At 53.1% G+C, this 6,000-nt stretch overlaps 1 protein-coding gene across 2 annotated transcripts in view; it reads right to left on the bottom strand.

Annotated features, from left to right (window-relative positions):
* Rasgef1a (RasGEF domain family member 1A) overlaps positions 1-6,000 on the bottom strand; it is a 77,373-nt gene that overhangs the window by 69,982 nt on the left and 1,391 nt on the right. The gene's annotated exons all lie outside the window — the stretch shown is intronic.

Below are 6,000 nucleotides of genomic sequence, written 5' to 3'. Positions count from 1 at the left end.
TAATCTCCGAGCTTAGAGCTCCCTGCTACCACAGGCTATGTTACTACAACCACACAGGAGAAGACAGGTCACCGAGGGCTCCCAGAGCCCCACCACAAAAAAATAATAATAATAATAATAAAATAAAATAAAAAATTAAAAAAAAAAAAGGTTCTGTTCCTGCCTCCCCATCCACTTCCATGCTGTGGTGAGGTGGAAGCCAGTTGGTATGTGACATCAGAATGTCACCAGTAAGCTGAAGTTGAGAGGACAGAGGTCAAAAGATGGGAAAAGAAAGCAAGCCTGTTTCAAGGCCCAAACTGGCAAGACCAGACATCGTAGGCTGGGGAGACATGGCGGGGAAATGCCAACAATCCCAGAGGCCAGGGAAAGCTTTCAGCCCCTCCCTAACCTAGCCAGGACTCCAGCTTTGAAGTCCTTGGGGCAGGGACAGTGAAGGCAGCTGAGCCGAGCAGGTGATGGGTGAGGCAGAGAGTGTCAGTGTGAAATCAGAAAAGTGGCGTGTGCCTGCCCCAAGAACCAAACACCCACTGAGGACATCAGCAGAAAGGACAAGGGGCTCTTGCAAGAAGAGTTCTCATAGAGGGTGGCCAGGCCAGCCTGGACTCAGTGTGGAGAAAGTCTGAGGGGGGAAGCATACCACGTCTGAGGGTGGAGAGAAGCAGAATGAGGGACCCAGCAATGGCCAGGGGAGGTAGGGTGGCATGGGACATGGGGAGCAGAGCAAGGGGGACAGGGTTGTTTGGGGTTTGCATAATAGCCTGGCTGCAGGTCACACATGTGGAATTTGGCTCTTGGTCTAGACCTGGCTTCTGAAATCATAGGGCCAACTGTGATTAGAGAAAATGGCAGGGGCCAAGGGGACCCTGAGCCAGGTGGAAAGAACCGGGGGACAGAGCCTCCAAGATGGCTAAGTTGTAGAAGGAAGAAAGGATTAAGGGAGGGAGGGAAGGAAGAAAGGAGGAAGGAAGTGGGGTAAGTAAATGAAGTGAGCCGGGAAAGAGAAGCTAGGCAGTCAGTGCATGGAGAGCGAGGACCCCCTCCAGCACAGCTGAACTGCTGAGGCTTCAGGGCCCCTGCTGGCATGATGGGGCCATTCTCTGTCCCTGCTTCCCCCACAGTGCTGCACTGAGATAGGGCAGGACAGTCTGCTGTCCCCTGTCTATTTGGAAATGGGCCTAGGACACACAAAGTGCCAGCCCTGGTGCTACATTGGCCTGCGCTTGTCATTTTTACACTATGGAACAGTGTCTGGGTGTGGCAGCGGGTTTAGTCTACATGGTTTTCTTAGGGATTAGTGGGACTCATTGCTGCTTCCCCTGCTGGCCTAAGAAGAGTGCGGTTCCTGGATCTGACTGACTCAACTGAGATGCCTCAGCCCATCCCTCTACCCGCTGTCCACACCAGGAAGGCCAGGCGCTCATCACTGAGGACAAGCGCAAGCCTAGTCGCTAGCCAGGCTGGAGAGGCTTCACGGGTGGATATGAAGCACTTTGTCCTCCTGGCCCATATCTGTAGCAGATGATCTCAGAGCTATGGGGATGGAACTGTGTCTCATAGAGGTCCGGGAATCTTTATGTCCGCAATTACCTTCACGGAAAGATGGGGAGCCGGGCGTGGTGGCGCACGCCTTTAACCCCAGCACTCGGGAGGCAGAGGCAGGCGGATTTCTGAGTTCGAGGCCAGCCTGGTCTACAAAGTGAGTTCCAGGAGAGCCAGGGCTATACAGAGAAACNAAAAAAAAAAAAAAGGGGAAAACAAAAGTTCTTTCTCAGAGGCAAGGGTGGTGTCTCACACCCGGAATTCATTGTTTAGGAGGCTACTGCAGGAGTCACACTTTTAAAGACACAGTGGGACAAGTGCTTTCTACAGTAAAAAAAAAAAAAAAAAAAAAAAAAAAGATGGGGAAACTGAAGCATGGCTCTTCTGAATTCAACCTAGCAGCTCATATATCTGAGTAGGCAGGAATGTCTAACCCTTACATGAGGCATCCACTCTTGACCCTGCCAAGAAGGTTCTGTCCTGAAAGGGGACCTGAGATAAATAGTAGGCCAACTAAAGACACTCCCATCCCCCGAACTCCCTCATCGTTCATAACCAACCTGGCATGCCATTTCCCTCAGGGATACCAGCCACGCTGTCCCAGACCCTGAGGAGGAGGGTACAATGTACGCTCCAGGGACAGAGCAACACCAGTCAGTCAGTTCCTTGGTCATGTTGGTTTAGGTGGGACACAGGGAGGTTTGCAGGGAAGTGGTGGGTTTGAGGTGGGCTGGTACATACAGAGACTATGATCCAGATATTGATGCCTGAAAAGTCAGGAAAGGTCCGCAAGATCTGGGTGACCTCGGCGGGGGAGGGGAGGCAAGGCTCTGCAGATACACTTATCAGAATGCACACCCTTTCCCAACACCCTCAGCTTCTGGGTGAGCCAGCCTCCTCCACAGAAGCTAGTCTTTGTTAACAGTGTTGTCATGGCAACTGCATCCAGGGAGAACTCTCTCTCTTTAAGGTAGAGGCTGAGGGTGATACTTGGAGAAAACGGGAGTGGTGGTGACAGGCAGGGCACTGGCCCCCGGCTCTGTCCCCACTAATCCCTCCAGGACAGGTCCTCTCCCCAAACCCTCTACCTGTCCCAGGATTCTTACATCTATTCCTCTCTCCTCTCCTTAAGGTGGAGAGCAACATGTCTTATGCCTCTGTATTCAATGTTCTCAGACACAGATCTTCACCTCTGCCCCGCTATGCCCAGCAGCTCAGAGAATTCAACCCACATCTCATCAGAATGGCCAGTGTCCTGGAGATGGAGGTCCAAAAGGACTGAGGTAGACTGAGGACTAGGGAATCACTGATAGACAAGACACTTGGAGACACAATGTACAGGCTTTGGGTAACTCTATATTATGTCTGTACAGGAAGACTCACTTTAAAAAAATGTTAAGGGCCAAGGGAGACCTAGCAGAGACCATGCCCGTGCAGGGAAAGGGCATCATAGGGAGGAAGCCACGGAAACTGTTCAGGCTCAGAAGAGAGGGTTCCATAAGTGGAAGGGGGTTCAAGAGAAGAATGGGGCAGGCTAGGCCAGGCTGAATGTTGCCTCAAAGCAAGAGGGGACTGCAGCTGGCTGTATTGAAGCAAGGGAGGCTTTGGGGGCAGGGTGGCAGTAGCTAGCCCACCCATGGTCACCCAGAAGAAGGTCAGCAAATGTAGTACACATGCTAAAGAAGCCCCAGGTAGGAGTTAGGTTCAGCTCAGTGTGAAGAAAGGAAGCTGTAGTTGCCAGGAGGATCCAGGTCCTGACAAATAAAAATCACTGACTGCCCTCAGACAAGAGGTAAAGTCATAGAGAGCCCCCCAGGGAGGTCAGAAGAGAGGGAGGACCAAGAGCCAGACAGCCAGATCTGGATACAGAGCATCTGGAATCCTGGATGGTAAAGTCCACAGCCTCTGCATCGGGTCTCCCTGATGGTGGGGTGAGTGCCAGATGGGAGTGGGTGGGGAGAGTGGGAGGTGAGACAGCCGGAGTAAGCAGGCAGAGAACGCATCTTCAAGTCAGCCTGCATAGGGATGAGTGTAGGCAGAAGCTGGGGAACTTAAGCACAGAAGAGCCCTGTGCAAATCCCTTCACCTCTGAGGACCACCATCTGTCATCTGGCGAACTGAAAGCACCCCCATGTTCCCAATGCTGGACCCTGGTGTTGGGAGAGCTCCCACCGGTGTCTGTCTGTCTGTCTGTTTGTCTCTCTCTCTCTCTCTCTCTCTCTCTCTCTGTGTGTGTGGGGGGGGGGCACCTGCCCCAGGCTATTTTACTCAGAGTCAGTGTGAGTCCCATAGGCCCAATTTCAGGCCTTCCTTCCAGGAGTTAGCTAGTGCTCTGCTCCTTGACTTCATAGGCAACTCAAGAGGGACAGACCGGCTTCCCAGGCCCTGCCAGCTGCCTTGGACATCACTGGCCAAAGCCTAGCCCCAAGCCAAAGTGGTCCTCACAGTGGGGAAGGTGACAACATCTTAAGTAACCTATTTCACATCCCAGAACCAACCAAGGATCCCCGAGGAAGTTTCTGTGTCAATGTAATGATGAGAGAGAGACGCTTCTCAGGTGCGGTCACAGGAAAGGTAATCCTAAATCATGCTCAATTGCACTTGGATGACCAAAGGTGGTTTTCAGAGATGCTCGTAGCCATTTGGGTCTCCTTGTGCAGCATCTCTCCTTGTCATCCTTAGGTAGGGTTAGTCATGGATAACATTTACACCTAACTCCCTCAACTGACAGGTAACACTGTATGGTGCCTAAGACCACTGCTTGCCGGCTCTCCCAGAACACAAGGCCCTGAAACACAAGGTCCTTCCCAGCTCTGAGCTGCAACATCCTGGTCCTTTGGACTCTGCCTGTCCCACATGTTCTAATCACATCACAGCCCTGCTGGTGCCAGCCACCTTTTCCAAATTATGTCCCAGGATTGCTGGTGACCCCAACCCAACAACATTGTACTGATGGGCTCATAACAGCTTGCCCACTCTGAACTGGGCCAGGAAATCCCTTGTGGCTAACTCTTACATGTATCAACAGCCTCAGTCTCTAGGCCAGAAAGATGTGAGAAAGACATCACCAGAAAGAGAGCTATGTGTCTACCTGAGGCCCCCAAAGGGCCAGGGTACCAGGGCCATTCCCCCAAAGCTGTCACCTCCAAGATGCCCCGCAGTACCCCTGCCTCCTCCCTCCCTCCCTCAGCACACCACTTCCTTGCTAAGTGCACACTCCCCGGCAGGAGGGAAGTGGGCAAGCTGGAGAGCAAAGAAACCTGGGAGGCAGCCTGGAGTGGGCGGAAATCACACAAGGCAGATTCTGGAAGCTCTGAGAGAAAAAAAAACAGCCAGAGCAGACCATAGCTGGAGCAGATGGCCTCAGAAGGAAAAGCGGGAAGGAGGGAGGGCGGAGTCCCTTCAGAGAGCAGAAGGTAGGGACCTGGCAGAGTCCAGAGATGCCTTGACCAGGTCTCTCTCCCCAGCAGGGGCCTCACCTATGGCATAGAGCCATGCAGACATGGGCATCCCAGTCTACTGAGACCCTCCATAGCAGGGAGGGGCTCAACGACCCCGGCCTTGGCATGGCCTCTCCTCACTCAACCTAGTTTGCAACGTAGCTTCTGGGAGTCGGCAGTTCTAAGACACTTCCAAGGCCCTGTCAGCTGCCCTGGACAACACTGGCCAAAGCCCCAAGCCAGAGTACAGTGGTCCTCACAGTGGGGGGCGGGGGCGTGGCTACGTGTAAATTCCACCCGCCTAAGCTGTTCACTGCAGGCAGGCAGTCCCCTTTGCAGTTCTACTGGATGAAGAGATAAACCACTCAAGCACATTCCAAATTCAACCTGCTTGCCTCTCCAGAACCCAGCAACCAGACAAGCAGGCCTGCTCCTCACCTGTGTAGTGGGGAGAGGGGCTTTACGCAGGTGCTGGGTACCCCGCTCAGCAAGGCCTCTGTAGGGCCCAGCGGTTCCCCCCTTCTCTTCTGACTCTCTTCCTCCCTCTCCTCTCCTTCCTCCTCTGTCTGCAGTTGCTAAGTTACACCAAAACCGGATCTGTTCTGTATGAACGGTTCCATTGCCACGATTTGCCAGGTAAAAGGCAGCCATCCACTGGTTAACAGGAAGGCACATCTCAGAAACAAACAGACAGACAAACTCCTGGATGGTTTTTGGACCAGGTCTCTGGCACCCCTGTCTGGGAACATCTTCTTGGGCTTCCAAACCCCAGGGGACATGAACAAGGGACCACAGCTTCTACACCTTATCATAGAATCTGGTTACTCTCTTCTCAGAAGCAGAGGCTATGGGCCCATGAAAATACACACACACACACACACACACACACACACACACACACACACACTTCAAGCTGACAACCACCCAAACGGTTGCTGGGCCACTACCACCCACAGTCATAGAAGTGGGGTGGGGAAAGGCTGGCCAGACAGGGACCCCACTCTTCTGTCCCCAGGCC

The sequence above is a fragment of the Mus pahari genome, chromosome 2 (genome assembly GCF_900095145.1).
Source record: "Mus pahari chromosome 2, PAHARI_EIJ_v1.1, whole genome shotgun sequence".
Taxonomy (NCBI): domain Eukaryota; kingdom Metazoa; phylum Chordata; class Mammalia; order Rodentia; family Muridae; genus Mus; species Mus pahari.
Note: the sequence above shows the minus strand (reverse complement) of the source record. Positions and strands in the feature narration are given on the sequence as shown.